The sequence below is a fragment of the Aythya fuligula genome, chromosome 5 (genome assembly GCF_009819795.1).
Source record: "Aythya fuligula isolate bAytFul2 chromosome 5, bAytFul2.pri, whole genome shotgun sequence".
NCBI classification, from domain to species: Eukaryota; Metazoa; Chordata; class Aves; order Anseriformes; family Anatidae; genus Aythya; species Aythya fuligula.
In genome coordinates, this window is record NC_045563.1 from 52,903,140 (window position 1) to 52,922,146 (window position 19,007).

The 19,007-nt window shown below is 37.1% G+C and overlaps 1 long non-coding RNA gene across 7 annotated transcripts in view; it reads right to left on the bottom strand.

Moving 5' to 3' along the window:
- Positions 1-19,007, bottom strand: part of LOC116490197 — a 70,355-nt gene that overhangs the window by 44,659 nt on the left and 6,689 nt on the right. For 4 of the 7 annotated variants that reach the window (XR_004253340.1, XR_004253341.1, XR_004253335.1 and 1 more), the window contains exons 2-5: positions 17,699-17,753; positions 15,336-15,478; positions 2,209-2,338; positions 251-349 (exon numbers count right to left, since the gene is read on the bottom strand). This is a non-coding gene — a long non-coding RNA (uncharacterized LOC116490197). Of the gene's footprint in view, positions 1-250; positions 350-2,208; positions 2,339-15,335; positions 15,479-15,612; positions 15,822-17,698; positions 17,754-19,007 lie in introns of those variants that run through there. The other 3 variants (XR_004253339.1, XR_004253337.1, XR_004253338.1) reach the window with 3 other exon arrangements.

The following is a 19,007-nucleotide window of genomic DNA, read 5'->3' on the forward strand; positions in this document are numbered from 1 at the left end:
GCACATAAAACTTCAGAGAAGAAAAAATTATCATTCAGTCTCATCTTCTTAAAATCTCACAAGAATTAACACCTTGCATTTTTCTAGTACCTCCTATTCACCAAGTACTTAGTGTTGGTGAAGATAAATAAATTAAATCTTGTATTTTATTTGTGGGTTAAATATTTTACAAGTACAAATTCTAAAGAAAACTCGTGGGTTGTTAATGCTTATCTAAGGTGTCTGCAGCAAAGTAAGGAACAGCACTCACGGATTCTGATTCCCCGTCCTGAGCTCTTCTTTCCAGGTCATTCTGACTGCAATTCAGTTTCGGTGCAATATGGAAAATGTTCAATGCAGACATTCTCTGCTTTACAGAAAGAAGGAGAAATAATTAAATGGACAATGAGGTGTTCCACTAGGAAAATCAACAGATCTAGCCATCTGCCTCCATCCTCCCAACTGCTGTAAGAGGAAGCAGCAAATTCTATGACCTTTCTGCTGGCTTCCCACAATGAGTTCAGATTACCCCTGCTTTCAAGTGCAGTGAATTACAGAGCACATACTTCCTAACCCCTCATACTTTACTTGAATGAATGAATAAATGAGAAAAATGGAGTCAGTCATTTATGATTTCATTTAAGTGACACTGGTGAATTAAAAGTCAGAACAAAATCAGAGGAGAAAATAAACAGTAATAAAGGGAGTATGAAGAGGACAGAAGAGTTTAACTTTCTTTTCATCTGTGATCCTTACACAAGCAGCATTGACTTAAATGCTCTTAGATCATTTTTTGTTAATGAATTTACATGCAAGATGCAACAGAGTTAAAGGTGATAATTAATTTCCAACCTTAAGATCATGCTAATAGCAACTTTCTATCCACACAGTAGTCCTTGATTTCTTACACCCCTCCGGGATGGACCATTAGGTTTGAAATGCCCAATGCCACTTTCAGGACTATTATACTTTTGAACTAATTTTTACAAGAGGAAATGTTAACAGTCTGCCACCAAACACAACTGGGTACCAAAGTAGAACCCAGAACTTCATGGTCAGGTGCAGATGAAAATCTTGAAGCAGCTACCTTAACGAGTACATAAAAGATCGCTCATTTTTAAAGCAATGCTTACTGATTTTTATGCTGTACCTACACATCTGGGGAGGGGAATAATGTGATCATTTATGCTCATGAAAATTTTTCTTTAAAGCAAACTACATGAACTGCTAAAAAGATACTGTATTTATACAAGAAATAAAGCAAGAAAAATCTGCAAGCTCCCCTGCTTCACAGAAAAAGAAAAGTTCACACAAAGCAAGTGAAGGAGAAGGGAGGAAATAAAAAAGATGGGGAAAGGAAAGGGGCTTTCTGAAAAGGCATTAAAAAAAAAAGAAGAAAAAAAAAAGTAGTAATAGTTTGCAAAAAGAACCTCAAGGAAGAGGAAGAGTAACTTCTGAAATGAAACTTATCTATGGGTAATTTGTCTTAGAGGAAGCTGGTGTGAAGCACCTCAATGAGGAAGCTCAATGAACAGATGGGAGCTACTCTGGTTTTCAGAAGTAAAGGTGAACGAAGTAGGTAGAATCATTCAGATACCTTTTTTGTAAAATTCAGATACTTTCTGAAGGGAAAATCTGAACTCTCCATTCTTTTTCTAACCAGTTTAACTCCTTAAACAGCTCATTGTGGGATAATGAGAGACTCAATAAAGAGTCTGAATGTCCCCCACGAGGCTTGTAGGAACTCATCTAGTTTTACCTCCAATTCCTAATTCTCTCAATTTCTTAAAGTTTGGGAAAGATACTCAGGCCATTCTTTCCTCAAATGGAGCAGCTCAAACAATATTTTCCTTGTTTCAGCAGATCTGGGCAGACTGCAGAGACTTGCTAAATAATGGTTCTGTTAAGGCTGCGTTTCAGATTAAAGTAATTTCAATTGTACATTTAAAGACTTTAATGAATGGATTTAAAATGTGTTCAAATGTGTAAGTATAATTTAAACAGTAAATTCCAACTTACAAAAACTGTATTGAAACTTGGAGACATTTAGCAGGAAAATAAATGACTTGTTTAAAGTTCCAAAGATAGCTCCTAAATTAAACCTTTTCCCCTCAGTTTTCATTTCATTGCGCCTCTTTCATTTCAGATGACAATCTTACTCCACACGTGGATGTGCCCTGTTCTGCACTCTACCTCCACAATAGCCACATTCAAAGTCTCTCTTCCTACCTGCAAGGTGTTCAGTGACCATACTAGACGTTGCCACATTCCAGGACAAATCCAGGGTCAAGAGTCCACAAGAAGAGCTCGTTACCAAGTGGAAAGTTCCTCTGTGCAGAAGTCAGAGGACTGCAACCAACTGCCAAAGAATAAAAGACATCTCAGAATTAACATTTTCTGCTCCACCTGCTAGGTGCAGATCTGTAACCTTCCATCTCTCAGGAAACATGTTATGGAGTGTGCATGTAAAAAAACAGCCCAGTTTTCCTTCTAAATGCCCTATGAGAACAGAAACAAATTGCATGCATGATTTCTCCCCCTGACCCCTAAAGGATTAGAAAGAAGCATCTGTGCCTGACAATCCTGTTATCTAGTTTATTGTGAAGGAATATTAGTTTTGACTGGATTATTATCATTGTGTCTAGAGCAGAACAGGCTACCATTCCTGTGAATTTTAGCTCTGGTCAAGGAAACACAAATGAAATGATTAGCCATGGTTCCAGGAAGTCACTGTGCTGCAAAAAAAAAAAAAAAAAAAATCTCAATGGAGTTAAACTGGTGTGTAAGTCTCACACTAACTCGTCATATAGGGGTCATTTTTACCCTCAAACAAGCTTCGTTAATCTGATTAAAGGTATATCTGTTTTTAGCCACACTTAAGATGCATTTTAGTTTTAGTCAGTTACTTAATAATATTGAGGATTTTTCTCAGTTACAGGACCTATTCATAAAAAAATCTGATATATAACAAAGACTGAATGAATTTGTCTTTATAGAAGGTAAATCTTTAAATTTGACCTTTAATCAGAGGATATAAAGATGTTTTACCAGGGCAGCTGAGAATTATTATCCACTGACAACATTTGGAGAAGCTAAGGTGCAGAGTCTGGAATTTTTTTCTTATCATGTTTCAAGTCACTGGAAAAGCAGAAACTAAGCAGCAGTACCCTGAAATTCAAGAGTTTTATATCAGATACAGTAATACACTGCTTCTCTGTTCTCTGTGTGGCCTGCACTTTGGAGCAGAATAAGGACTAATATATATAATCACCTTGATATGGTCTAACAGGTTACTGTGACTCAACTGAACCACACTGTGTGCATTTACATTTATTCTGCTCTCACCATGAGCAAAATCTGTTTCAGTTTAAGATTCCTTCATTGCTGACTAAATACAATTAAATTTGCTTTTTGTTTGCCACAGGCTAAGCATGAACTCATAAACAATACTGCAAGTCAGGCACTATGCAGTAACTTGCTAAATCGCAGCAATTTGGTCACTAGGATAAGCTCTCATTTTGATGAGGAAAATCATGGTAATCTCATTTTGTTCAAGACCTGAAGACCTTCCCTGGTAGAAGTCTATCATACACTAACTGATACCATTATTTATGTTGACTGATCACCGATGGCTCACTATTTTGATCTCTGATCTGTAGCCTTTAAAATATATCTATGACATGCATACATAATAATCCTATCTACAATGTTTAATATGTTCATCAACACCTCATTGGAATTGGAGTTCTCAGATTTTTTATGTCCCTGTATCTTGCAGCTTTGCAAATCAAGTAGGTATTCCTTCAGAGGCTAAATATCAAGGCTGGGGGAAACAGCACAAGGACCTGAATCTTCAGAATATTTATACAGCAGACAAATTTTTGCTCTTTCCTCCCTGCCCCGTGAGTCCACTCAGTTTTCCCTTCTGGAATTCTATTCATTTATTTATTTATTAACTAAAGGATATTGAGAGAGTAATGTGCTATGTTCTAACTGGCTAATCTTCACCTATAACAAAAAATGCCTACTATTATGGCTTCAAAATGTAGAAGAGTGTCTACAGACAAGCCATAGAAATCCTGTTCCTTGAGCTCTAGACAGGACAAGGAACAAGTTTTATAGCACTTGACTGCTGGGGCTCCACAAGATAGACGGAATAGGATGCAGGCCTCTGTTCTCATCTTTATGACAGGGTGAGTGGATTATTTCAGTTAGATGACGCATTCCACGAGCAAACACAAACACAGAACAGATGTCAAAAGAAAACACATTTCTTTTCATGCAGAAACAGCAGATGGAAGCCTGCATTACAAAGCCTGCAAGGTAGGGCATTCATTTAATATCGACTCATACTTCCTGATCATGCTTATGCTTACTTTGTATCACCTCATCTGGTGTTTTTCTTACATTTTCTTGCTTGGAACCAGAAAGGGTATTCTGGTGTGATACTCTTCTAGAGACAAACCCCTCACTGAATAGTTTCACATTACTTTAATTAACGGACACCACACTGTCTGGGTTCCCAACAGTCACAGTTTCTATTTATTGGGAAACCTTTAACTCTCAGTGAGGACGATCATTATCTGATACTCTACAAGTGAAGTGTCTGATGAGAAGAGCATGATTAATCAGAAAGTATTCTGAACAGCTAGGCTTTTGGTGACAGGCCCATAATCAAAGAGGCATTAAGAATGTGCACGAAAGCAATTTTGTGATTAACACACACATGATTCTGGCCACTGCTGCATGGAAAACAAAGTGCTGAGAAGGACAAGCAGACAAAAAGTGAGCAAAATTTCTTCTTTCCACAATTTTGCAAGTGAGATCTGAACTGAGTAGGAATAAAACTGCAGTCACCTACTCCATTCAACCTACAAGAACATTAGCTACATAAGCTAGTAAATAACAAACTTTATTTTCCTGTATCCAAAACTACTGACACTCCTTGCTCATTCCCTTATGGCTTAGAATATGTCATGTAGTAAGATTTAAAAAGTTTTATGTTTAGCTGCAAAAAAAGCTAGGCTATGCAGAGCAAACCAGCATTTATTAGAGTCAGCCTGCCAAAATGGGTCTGCCAAGATCCTCTCACCAAATGACAGAAAAGACACCTCACTGTGGTAACTTCATGATTTTTCTGATACGTGTTTTCTTTACCCATTTTTGTCAATTAATTAAGATGGTAGCTTGTCTTGCTGTCTTCCAGGCTGCCTAACAGAGAATCATGACCAAGTATTGATTCTATTAACTTGTCAGGGACATCTACAAGATTTCCAGAAGGTAAATATTCCTGGTACCCTCACTTCCAAAGGCTTCTTTTATAACAAGGAAACACAGTAAAGGATCAAAACCTGGAAGTTTTGACTTCTTTTGGATCATCGTACTCCAGTGTTCTTTATCACCCCTAAAACTCTTGCTACAATATTGCAACAAGAGAAGTATGCATTTACGTGATCACTAACCTTATCAAAACATCTGAAGGTACAAAGGAGTTATTGCAAAGCTATGCTAAAATATGATTTTTTACACTTCCACGGTAAATAGAATATGGTTTAATCCTTTTTAAGCTACCTTAGGACATAAGAACATGCAAACAAGTAGCTTGCTGTGAAGTAATAAGTGTCCTGAAAGTTTCCATCTTAACAAACATCACACTAACATTTCGTGTGCCACAGTCTGAGAAGGGGACATTTGGAAATACCTATTACAGATGCTTCCACTCTTGAGTTAATAGATCTATGCCTACAGGCAAAAGTATCTTGAAAATTATTTGAGACACTCTCCACTGCTGTAATCCTTGCACAGCCCTTCACCCTAGCATAGAGTGGGTATGAAATACAGCAGCATTTTTCAGCCACTTTGTCCTCATTTTGCACAGATGTAAATGACTGCAAAGGTGCAGAGCAATGGAGAATCTGGCACTTTATAAATATTAATTAGCAAAGAATTACACTGCCCCTTTGTGGTGCTAAGCATTATCATTCCCATTTTACAAATGGTGCTGCAGTCACTGAACAAGGTTAATTTAGTAGTGCACAATGGCATAGGACAATGACTGAGCCAGGAATAGAATAAAGGCATCTCAGAGATGCTTGGTAGTACTGTGAGCCATACAGTTCCACCTCTGCACATTTGCATTTTTTGGTTTGCCCGTCTTGCTGTGTCTGTTCCCCAAAACAGCTTAAATGACATCATGTTGCTGTCTCTTTACCTGGGGAAAATATGTGAGATTCCCTGCAGCAAAAAGCTGTCAGTGTCACAGCACAGCACAACCAGCCAGGGATGGTTTCCCCAGGGACAAGAGGCATGACAGCCAACAAGCAAAACTAGCAGCTCTAAGGGGCTTTTTGTTGACAGAAGGTTAGTTTTAAAATAAGTATTATCATGTTAATTGTGCTATTTCCATTGACTCTCCAACTTTAAAAGTCATTAGAAAGCAGCCTCCACAATCTAATGACTAAGGTGCATTATAAATAAGGCATCTCAAAAGATTCAAAAGGCTGATGGAGCACACAAAAACCTTGATATTTTGATGAATCTTGGATTTTTGCAACTTGCAATACAAATCAAGATCTCCTGCATGCTAGGCAGAAATACTGTGGGGGTTTTTTGTGCTGTGAGGTACAATTTTGCTAACGCCTTCCTGGAATAAGTGTCAGGACTGTCCAGCAGTTCACATCACAAGCACTGCCAGTTAATATCCATTTGAAGAGTGCTTGGTCCTGTATTGAATTGATCTGTATGTCTCTGAGCTGATGACAGTCACTGATGTTTTAACTTAGACAAATGCATTGTCAATTGCTTTGAACCTTTTATAATTAGTGCACCTGGACAAACAAGATTGAACTTTTATAAAATAAAAATGGTTATGTTTTAAATCTATGCAAAGCGAGTACAAATGAGTATATAATGTGTGTTTGTCTTCCCTGTATCAGCCAGCAGCATTATGCCCCCTGTGTAACAGAAGATAGTGAGTGCCAGTGACTAATGTTTTAAGGGCAATACTGTCCTGTGGAAAAATACATCAGCACATTCATAGAGCTGTAATACACAGGAAGACTTTGGGCTGTCACCTTTTCAAATGCAACAGACTCTATTGTACAAACTACTGGTTTCAGGATTACAAAACCTGACAGCTTTTCCTGGACTACTAACGGGCACAAACACTCTAGGATAATTATTATCAAATTATTTATTTGATACAGGCCCTTTCTCTTTCTTTAATAAAGATATTAAAATGACAACAAGAAAACATTGGCTGCAGATCCACTTAATGTGAAAAAGACAGTCCTTGCCTTCACCGAGAAACAGAAACAAGCAGATGGTGACCTCGGTATTAATGGCTCATAGCAGGCAAAATTCCCATTGGCACAGAGGGGTCTGTGACACTGCAATGAGCACAGAGCATTTCATAAACCCAGTGCTGAGCACCACAACAGTGCCCTTCCCACCATGCTTAGAGGAAATTCACCAGCCCAGTGATCTAGATGTTCATGTTTTCCACTCCAAAGTCCCATGTCCCTGTCTCTGTCTTGTTTCAGTTTGTGAATGTGGGTATGTCTCCTTTTCTACGCACAAACACACACTTAGAGCCTCAGCAAATGCTTAGCAGCAAGAACAATCTAAGGCTACGGCTGCACAGATCTAATTTATATAGTATTTGACCCAAAAGCAAACTGAGTACTGTGGATTCTACACTTCACTCTAATACTATGTTGAAGCTGAGAAACATGGCACACAATGAAAATCAAATGTTATAAAACCACTACATTTAACTGTAAGCAATGCACTTTAGGAAATGCAGCATTGCTTCTCAAAAATGAACTTCATCGACTGTAACTGCTGTTAATAGAAGCAGCCACCTCTCAAAAGAATTTGCATTTTTAATGTTGAATGAATTGTGACAGGACATCCTTAACTGCCTACTGACATGTCAAGGAAAGGACTAATAATGATGTCCTCCCCCTTCTTCATTCTTAAGCTTTGCATTACAAATACCAAATATTCAAACATTATGAGCATCTTCTCCTGCCTCCCCTAAATGTCATAACATCAGTGTTACTAATACAGTGTAAACATGGTTTTGTGCTTCTCAGTTTAACTTTTGGTGCTGCTGTTGGGCAACTAGTATGAATAAACTCAGCAAGAAACCAAAAAGGAAGGAAAGGGAATTTTATTTCAGTCAAAACTCATTTCACTCACAGTCATTCTCTCATAGATTTAACTCATTCTTTTAAGCTCATTCTTTCATATTCACAAGCACCAAGTAGCCTGGCCATGACAAACAAGGACAGCAGCTGTCATGTCCTTGTAACATCTTCCAGGTCCTTCTTAGATTGGAGATCATGGTCATAATGTTTGGATGTGCCTTTTATATCCTTGGCTTACGGCTTGTCAACCTTAAGACTGACAGTGACTGTGAAATACTCTCTTAATTTTTTCCCACCTCTCTGAATCAATAAACACCACTGATGATTTACTCACTGCCTCTTTTTTTCTTTATTATGGGGGTTTATAGTTTTAATTCTTTATCTTCCTGCCGTATTTTCTTTAGATGAGAAAAGCCCAGTAAATACATGCTTTTAGGTGAGGAAGAACCTTTTTTAAAAGGTCGTTTTGAGTTTTGCAGAGAACAGCAAACAGTAACTGGCTCACTACACAATGAGCCCAGGAGCTCAGGAATAGTACATGACTTGAAAGCAGTCAGGGCATGAAGGATTCTTCCGCTACATTTTTTTTATTTGTTAGTAGTTAGACATGGCTGTCTTTATGCTGATGCAGTTCCCAAGCACTAGGACCAGATGCACTGAACACTTGTAGTTCTGAGACCACCTGCCAGCAAAGGAATAGAACTATTGTTTGCTGAACAAGGCAAGGGCACCTGCTGATAAGATGCACTGCTGCATAACAAGCAACCATCCCCACATTCCCTACAGCCCTAAATAATGTTATGATCTAAAAAACTATGATGAGTTTTTCATGCGGATTGTCTCCCATGTGAGGAATTGTGCATGTCTGTGAATGAAACCACTGTGAGTGTGAAAACTGCAAGCTGAGAATTGGAACGAGCTGGGGAAAAACTCACTATAGTTCTAAATGACAATATAATGTAAATACTTCTCTAGTCCTATATATGGCTGAGAAACCTACCCTTAAGACACTAGATCCCACTTCCTCACAATCCTGGCAAATTCTGTGAAGCAGAGGAAGGGTCCTGCTGCCCACAATCAGTCAAATTCAACTTTGTTCCTTAGGTCTCTTCCTATTTGCACCGTAAAGAAAAGAACCACATGTTTCAAACAAGCTGAGTCATCACACGCTTTACAGAGTTAAGCACGTAAGTAGAAGAGTAGCTAAGAAAAATATAGATGCCAGAAAAGAAAAAATACGCATTTTTCGGTAGAGGCTGTTGAAATAAGATGCAATGTTGGTATAGAAGGAAGCACTTAGCTGCTAAACATTTCACCTTCAGGAAATTACAGTCAGTTATACCATCATGCCAAAACCACCAGCAAGCCACCCCAAAGATTAGCTGAGGGTGTCCTTTACAGACAGGCTCTCTGAAGATAATAAACATTCAGAAAAGCTTGGTTAGACCGTTGACCTGAATCTGCCTAGACCTTTTCTACAGCAAGATAATCTAAGAGACAAAAGGCTTAAACTGAAGAAGGGACAGGTTTTATAAATACTTGTAAAATACAAGTAACCCAGTTTTCAAAGTGTAAAAAAAAAATAAAATTCAAAGTGAATACTTCGGAAAAATAGGAAATAAAACAGTTTCATAAACAACTCTCCCCTCTGCCCATTGTGTCCCTAGAGACAGATCCTTGCTGGTAGGCATAGCTTTGGATAACGAAGTAACTTTCTGAACTGCGCTGAACTTTGCCAGTCTCCTCTGATCCCAAGGAAGTTCATTCTGTTATCTCAGAGACCTGCTGTCTGCTCCTCTGAGCAGTCCTGCAGTCCCTGTAGGCTGCAGCCTCCCAGGCCCACACTGGGACTCTCCTCCTGCCATACCTTACGACCCTGGAATCAGCTCCCCGAAACAGACCCTGTAGCTCCCCAAAGATACACCCACCCCCCTGCTGTCATTTCCAAGGGCTCTCCTTTTATGATTACTTCTTGAAGGGATACAGCATGCAACTGAGAACACTCACCCAAAACAAATACCATCTGTCACATCTGGGAATTTTAATTTGTGTATGCATTGACCTGAGACAAGCTCTGTAGGCAAGAACTGAACTAGATGCAGTAATAAATTTGCTTCCCCTAAGCCAGTTCCTTCAGATCTCCTAGTAAATACAAGAAGAAAACAGTTTCCGCAGACCTAATATTCTACAATAGGGTGAGTTATTTTTGGAGCAAGCAAGTTGTATAGGCTTTGACGGAAGTAATGGGGCCTGGACATCCCCATCCATCCCCTTACAAAGGCAAAGTTACACCACAGTTACTCTAGAAATATTATCATCTTCCACATTGATAATACAACGGAGAATATACTATGTTAATCATGTAACAGGCAAACGTAGTGGTGCATTGAGAATGCCCCCGTGACATGGTCTGACAAACAAATGGCCTTGTCACATAGCCAAATCTGCACCCATCACCTAAACTGCAGTTGTAGGGTGGCTGTCATGTCATCTGTTAGTTGTGTGATGGGGATGGGAGAAGGACAGACAGCAGGACAGAAGGATAGACTGAGGAACCGGAGGAAGCCTGGGAGGAAACCTGTCATGAGTTCTGCTCCCAAATACAATGGAAGATACCGTTGTTTTGGAGGAGTTGGGATGAGGATGCCAGTTCTATTTTTTTGGAAGTTGTAGATGAGGGTATGCCTAAATAGTCCTTAAATTAGAAGCCTAAACGTTAGGCACACTCTACTCCAGCCTCTGGGCAACAATGACCAGGTTGGCCTAAAATCTGTATCTACAGTTGCATGAGTTTGAATCTCTTTCCAGATGGAATCTCCCATTTTTTCTAGGGAACCACACCCTGATTTCATACAAGAGAACTAAACTACAAAGGGATAGCAACTTCTGTTATCGGTCATGTTACTGGCATCTGAAATGTCTTCAGCAAATAATCCAAACAAAGCTTTAGCAATCAATCAAAACTTTTTCAACAACTGAGTGCATCGGGATTTTCTTTCACTCTTAAAAGAAAATAAAAAGAAAGAAAGAAAGAAAGAAAGAAAGAAAGAAAGAAAGAAAGAAAGAAAGAAAGAAAGAAAGAAAGAAAGAAAGAAAGAAAGAAAGAAAGGAAGAAAGAAAGGAAGAAAGAAAGGAAGAAAGAAAGGAAGAAAGAAAGGAAGAAAGAAAGGAAGAAAGAAAGGAAGAAAGAAAGGAAGAAAGAAAGGAAGAAAGAAAGGAAGAAAGAAAGGAAGGAAGAAAGGAAGGAAGAAAGGAAGGAAGAAAGGAAGGAAGGAAGGAAGGAAGGAAGGAAGGAAGGAAGGAAGGAAGGAAGGAAGGAAGGAAGGAAGGAAGGAAGGAAGGAAGGAAGGAAGGAAGGAAGAAAGAAAGAAAGAAAGAAAGAAAGAAAGAAAGAAAGAAAGAAAGAAAGAAAGAAAGAAAGAAAGAAAGAAAGAAAGAAAGAAAGAAAGAAAGAAAGAAAGAAAAAGTAGCAGTAGTAAAATAAAAAGGTGGCTGACAGGACTCATGCAGGAAATTCCATGGAGGGGATTCACAATGGAACCCCGGTGGACAGTGGAAAAGCAAGGCCATTCAAAAATGCCAGCAAAGTTATAGCTCCAGCAAATGATCTGCAAGTCTGGAATATGAGGAAATTGCTGATGGTGTCAACTTTCTGTTCTAAAATAAAGGTATGGGAATATGACAATAATGCAGATGCAAAGGGGAACTGCATCTTGAATTGAGAAGGGAGACTAGTCTGTATCTCCTCTACTGAGACAGATGCCTAGGACAGTACCTTTTTCCAGCTACTTTTTTTTTTTCTTTTTCAGTAAAATTATTTGCATAGTAGGACACAGGTTATGACTGTCCTCAGATACAGAATATTCAATAAACCGTCATAGTAACATCCGTAAGTCAGAAGAAATGAGGGCCAGAACTCTAGTCAGCTGATTAAATATTTCTTATTTGCCATTCTCAGCACTTCAAACTGCCATAACATACTCTGAGAAGTTTCTTTAACTACTCAATAGAGTGGTTTCATCGCCTATCTCTCCCCAAATATTTCTACTTAAAAATGTACTCACCTCTATCACCTGATAATAACCACATCATTTAGATAAGGCCCAGGTAGCTAATGCCATTCCTCTTACAGTAACAACCCTATCAACACTCTGAAGTAGTAGACAGATTTTAGCTGCTAGTTTGTCAAAACATTTCCACGACTAGCTACAAGTGATAAGCTTTTAGGTGGGAAAAGTTGGGAGAAAAGTCACCTAAAATTCAGGTGCTGCATCAAACAAACTTTTAACATGACAGCCACATGATGATACTGAGCCAGCCTGCAGCTTGCATCGCAAATGATGAGAGCTGAGTTTGATAGTCTGACAAGCAGCTCCACAGGAATCTTTCTTTACTATGGATTGTGACCAGTTTGCATTAGTCAATAATTAGAAGAGAAGTAAAGGAACCCTTCCATCAACCACAGAGCTAAGAACAGCTGAGCAAATGCAAAAAAATAAAATAAAAGAACAGAGTGATTCTCAGAGGGAAAAAATAATATTTTCATAGCATCTTACCTGAGACACATCTGAAGTTTAAAAATAAGCATCACTGAAAACTGCAGGCTATTTAGTCTTTTCTTTTTGTTAAAATTGAGTGTATTGTGATAAAAACCAACCACAGCAGAGGAAATGCTTTATCAGTGTTCCTCTTTAAACAAGTATGTGCATATTAACTATTTAAGAGCTCAGAAAAATAGTGAGATGTATCAGTTTTGATCACGATACGCTATTTGTCAATTTTTAATTAATTGTAATTTTTCATTATAATCTTTCTGACTCTAAACAACAATGAATATGAATCCACAATACTCCACAGCAAACCAAGCACCTCCTCTTAGAGATACACATAATTACTGTATCAGGTGACAAATGCTACAACTATATTGGTATTACAGCCAGAAGTGGTACAAATGTCCCTGCAGCTAAGACTGCTTTTCTCTTGTTGCCCTTTATATTGAACAGGAAGTCGAAGAAACTCTAAGACTCTGTACCTCTGGCAATGAAAAATTATTGACTCATCCTGCAATTTCTTAAAACTCCAGCAAATTCTCAGTACAGAAATCAGGCAGGTGACGTGGCTATCCAGCTCTCATTAATCTGCCCTCTGGCATGTGTCAGTGTTCTGAGAGATTTTTGTATTATGTTTTAAAAATGCCTTTCAAAATGTATTGAATGTGTAAGTAATTTTTCACTGAAGGACATTTGTGTGGTAGTCCCTAGACATGGGCTAATTATTTTTCCTTGTGTATTTTTTAAAGAATAACCAGCTTCAACAATGCAAGAGTCGTATTTTGACATCACTCAGACTCATGTTATTAGATTTGTTTGATCTTTAGAGGACAGCAAACAACAAATTTAGAAATTTAAATGAACCAGCTCCACTAAGTTATTATGCCTATGTTCATTCACCTACAAATTCCAAAGTTATAATGAATAAGAAACAGGGTTGAATTGGATAGAAAAAGAAGCTAGCTCCATCAGATGAAACTCCAGAGAATATATTCAGGGTAATGTTATTTTTTTATTTCCACAGTTGCTTCTTTTAATAAAGTATCTCAAAATAGTGAAGTATCACTGAGAGTGGAGGGGAGATGGAGAGAGGAATCTGTCCACAGTATCTCCAGGGGGGCATGTATGCTATTTATAGCCCAGCTTTTGACTTCTCTAACTCTAATGTAACATCTATTTTTGTCCTCTTTCTGTATCATTAACTGGGTCTTGGCAGAAGAACCTTAATAGCATTGTTTAGAAATGTTCCAGTCCCATGATTTTCCTTATTAGAACCTCTGCCCTCTGCAGAATTATTGATGTAATTCTAATTAGCTTGCAATGCTTACAATTAGAGAACCTATAGTTGCACTAGTTAAAAATAAATAAATAAAAATGGATATAATCACTCTAAAGATTAATAAAGCCTCAGTATTAATTCTCACTATGTCTGCTCATTTCCAATATAAATTGTATTTGCTATGAAGAAAGTAGAAGTGTGAAATCACTAAAATTGTGCCAATTCAAATGTCTATGGCACATACAAATAAAGCACCAGATAAATAGCCCTGACAAATTCCAATGTTTCAGAGACAACATCTATTTTACTTCTGCTAGTGCATGGGCAATTTGCCTAGTTCATGTAGTAAAGAAAAAGCAGGTCAGTTTTTACAGTTAATCACCTGAAGAAAGGAATAATCATTTAGCACATCTGCCAAGAAGAAACACCGGAAAGAAGGATTTTGATGATCTATTTCAATTTCTCTTCAATTACATTTTCTTTAACAGATATACTGCAGGACAAAAGTATTCTGTCAATTCACTGTAGATTAAAATCAACAAATCAAATGGACCATGAATTCTCTTCTGCTTTCTTTATAGATTTTGAGGAACTATTTAGCTACATCTGAGTCTTTGCTGCCTATCTTCTAAACATGTTTTGTCCTTCTTCATAAATGAAACAGCAAACAAACTTTGTGCTTACTTAACAGAAGTATGTCAGGCCAGACCAAGACAGACAGAATGTTTATTGTGTAGAACTGTGTCATTTTTAACTTTGCTAATGTCTAGACACAGCTAAATGAAACAGCACATAACCTACCCAACCTGACAGCCTTTCAGGATCTCAGGCAGATGTATCCTAGTAACTATGACAACTGATACTACTTCTGTCTTTCCTCTCCATATTCTTTATGATCAAATCTTTGAAGAAACTTGTTTCTAGAGTTCTCCTTTTTTTCCTCTGCTACAGATTTACTGTGTTGAACAAAAAATCAGTGAATGATTTTGTTTTGTTTCAATACATGATCTGAAGGCTCAATTCAGAGAACACTTGATTTTCTGGCTTCCATTCCTCTATGCAGTAGAAAATAAAAGTTTCAAAAGATCTTCACTTTCCAATACCTAATTTCCCAATACTGTAAGCAAAGCACTGTATCCTATCTAAGCTTGTTAAGCTAATGCTATTGGTTGACAGTTCTGAGCAAGCAGCTCTTAGCCACCTGGAAGGATTTGTTTATCAATGAGACATTCAAACTAAGTAACACTCAATCAGCTGCTCAGTCAAAATTTGCTTTGGAAATGAGAGGATTAAAAAACAACAACAAAAAAGCATTACTCAGACAGTGCTTACTCTCATAGCTTCACAAAGTACACACAATTTGATGTATAGACTTACCTCCATCATCCATTGTCTTGTTTTCTGTAGTTCAAACTGCATTATCAGGTACAGGTTCCTTCCCATTCACATCTCTTATAGGCACATCTGTCTCAGCTCCATCACTTTAGCTTCCTCTCTTTGGTGATATTCATCTTATCTTTCTTGGAAAAAAAAATGGCCAAATGTTATCTTTTATGTTCAATCTGACGATATGCCCGAGGAACCCCATAGAAAAGGAGCTCTGGGGAAAAAAAGAAAAAAGAAAAAAAAAAAAAAGAAAAAAACAACACATTACCTTACTTTCAGATAACTTAATCTTGAAAAACTCTCATCTACATATCTTTGTTTATTTGACATGAAATGTAATGTTAGGCATATATGTGACTTATTAATCTTTTCCTCTCACATAGAGCGCAATAAAAGCTCTCCAAAATAGCTCCTTTCTGTATGACTCTGGTAACAGTAGTCAGATGTACTTGATCTTTGTCCCATTAATTAAAGTCCTGTTGGACAGGTATTCATTATGCAGCCCTGTGAACCATACAGGGATGACAATAGAATTGGAATAAAGGTGTATAAAGTGTTTATGGTGCATTCTGGAGGGAAATCTTTCACTGTTTCATTTAAAGAACAAATTGCACATCTTGCTTTCTTAATGGGGTTGGTACAGGCATTGAGCTGATTGGCGTATCTACTTAGTCTCATGCATTTGTAAGGGCATCTGAAAAGATGAAGTTCTAAATTCAACTCTTATTGAAAGTACTGAGAGAGTTAACCTGTACACCAACACATGCAGCATGGGGAATAAATACAAGGAATTAAATATCTGTGTACAGTTTCAAGGTCCTTTCTATATCGCATAATCTCTAATTTTGTAAACTACATGACTCAGAAAACATTTACATTACAAACACTGAAAGGGGAAAGATTTGTAACAAAAACAGAATATCACTAACTTTCAAGACAATAAACTTTAATAGGTCAGAAATATTTTGTCACTATCATACTATTTTGAGTATTTACGAGAGCTTTTGTTTAAGTTTCAGACTGTTGGAATCAACAAGGTACTTTTTTTGATTCTTTTTTCAATTCAGTGACAATTATTAGTTGACTTTGGAAAAAAAAATAAGAACAGATTTGTAACTGAAACAGAAGATGGATCAGGCACAGGTAGATAAGAATGTTTATAGTACTGCCCTTCTTTCTACACTTCATTAAATTTTCACATTTATTAGTGTCTCAGATGGAAGAGGACCAACTCTGATACAGACAGAACAAACTGTCTCCTGTTAGGTGGCTACTACAGATGTTTTACATCCTCCAAGACAGAAAAACAAAGTAGTTGCAGTCAGTCTAAATAGCACTGATGAAAGTGACATTTGTTCAGAGGACAGCTATTCATTAAGCTATGGATACAAAAACAGGGGAATTATAAAACCAAAGGTTAATATCTTAATGCTTAATCTCAAGAATGGCAAATTAACAGGAATTCAAGAAATCTAAAATAAGAACAACAACAAAAGCTTTCTTCTCAAATCAATCTAATGCATGAAGCATTCCCATTGTCAAACTTAGGGTAGGAAAAGCATCTCTCAGCATAGCTGAAAATCACTGCTGGGACTGTCTTATATGTACAAAATGGCAGAAAAGCTGCACTTGTTCAGCATTTTAGCTCCTATACAAGCATAAGGGATCAAATCTTACTTATTACCTTTGATTACAAGATTCTTAGCAAAGAAAAGAAAATTATATTTGATTTTACTTAGAGGTATTTATCTGGAAAGGTTTGTCTGCATTTCACATGAGAAGCAACCTTGCAAGTACCTTTAACACTTTCAGTGGGATACACAACAGAAAATCCCTACTTTTTTTTTTTTTTCTCCAACAAAAGCAGCTGAAAGAATATACAGAAAAAAAGCTTACATGAAAACCTAACTTCACCCAACATATTCTTGTTGCTATTAATAAAGCCAGGACTTCACTCACTGATGTATCAGAAGTTGTAATACCTGCATATGACAATTATCCACATTCTGAGCTGTATGACAGAAAGAAAAGAAAAAGTATGCATCCAGTCAACCTTTACAGCATTTGTTTCAAAATCAGAAACAAATGCAAATTTGCCTAAATTAGTGTAAATAGCATTTTCTACTAAGCCTCTCCCTAATATGATTTTTTTGCTTAGATTCCATCAGGCATTTCACAGGAATCTTTCAATGTTACTAGTGGATTCAGTATGATCAAGTAGGTAAATACTAGGAATCATGACCACTTAGCCTCTGCTTACACTCTATATTCATCAACACTAATAACAACAACTGAATTTGAAGATTAAAGTGCTAGACGGCAACGCTCACTGGTGATCCAGTGACCACACCTACCTTCTGAGAATTCTCCTGCCTGAAAGTTGCAGCCTCAGTCTTCTGTGATTTGAAGCTGTGGATCATTAGAAAAAAAATTGACTATGCTGCTGCAAGTGTTTCACTGAATACAGTCGTTAATGAATAACATAAAAATATTACAGCTAATGTGACCACGTTTCATTTTTCAGTAAATTTCTACCATTTCAAACTACCAGCATTTATTAATTATATTCATTAACAATTTAAGCTCCTGATATTTATTTTATCTAAAGTTCGATTACTTGCAAATTTTCACAATAATATATGACCCCAGATCACAGCTTTTTCTTTAAGTGCTCAATTTTGTTTCTTTTATCTTAATTCTCAGGATTTCCTATCCTGTCTCCAACTTTTCTATGAAACCAACAGGCTTTCCAGAGGCTATATTTTCCTCTTCCTAAATTTTCACACTGCTCTTTGAAAATATTCTTTACAGTTCTAATACTGAAAACACAGCAAATAAGTTATATAGAATCGCGTACTCACTAGCTCAGGTCAACATATGTCTAGACTACTTTCCATCTGGAAAGTAGTAATCCTTCCAACTCAACCATGACTCTTTTTCCTAGATAAATATTACTGAATCACAGAATCACCTAGGTTGGAAGACACCTCCACAATCATCTAGTCCAACCTTTGACCGAACACTATTCTTTTATCCATATTGCCTCTTCCCTTAGGACAGGTATTTTAAACACAGAGCAATGTTTCATTTAGTTTATTGCCCCTTTTTTGCTTTATTTTAAATGCAAATTTAAAGCCACTGACATTGTTCTCAACAACTGTTAGCAGCCTTCCCAGCCTGTTTCTGAAGACCTTCAAGATTGTTAAGGTCTCTCTTATACTCAACACAGGTAAGCTTCAATATACATTTTGAAATGTAAGAATGACATTTGTAAGAATGTAAGAATGACAAATGTAAGAATACATCTTGAAATGTAAGAAGAAAATTTAAAAACAAGATCTGTTAATTTTTTTTCTTCTTACTCAAAACATTGAGTAGGTTGCTTTCTATACTCTACAGTTAGTTTTGTCTGTAGTTTTATTTATGAAAAGTCACTAGATAAAAATAATCCTTTCATCCTATTCCAGCGTATAATCAGCTTCATGTACCAGTCTCAATAATTAAAGTAGTATCTTAACCTTTTTTTCCACTATTATCAGTTTTGCAGTGTCCATCCAGCTTTAAGAGAAAAATCCTGTTCTAGAATGAAGTACAAATGTGGAAGAAGATTCTACTCAATCCAAATTAAAGCATCAACTAAATAGCCTTAACTCCACCCTTACA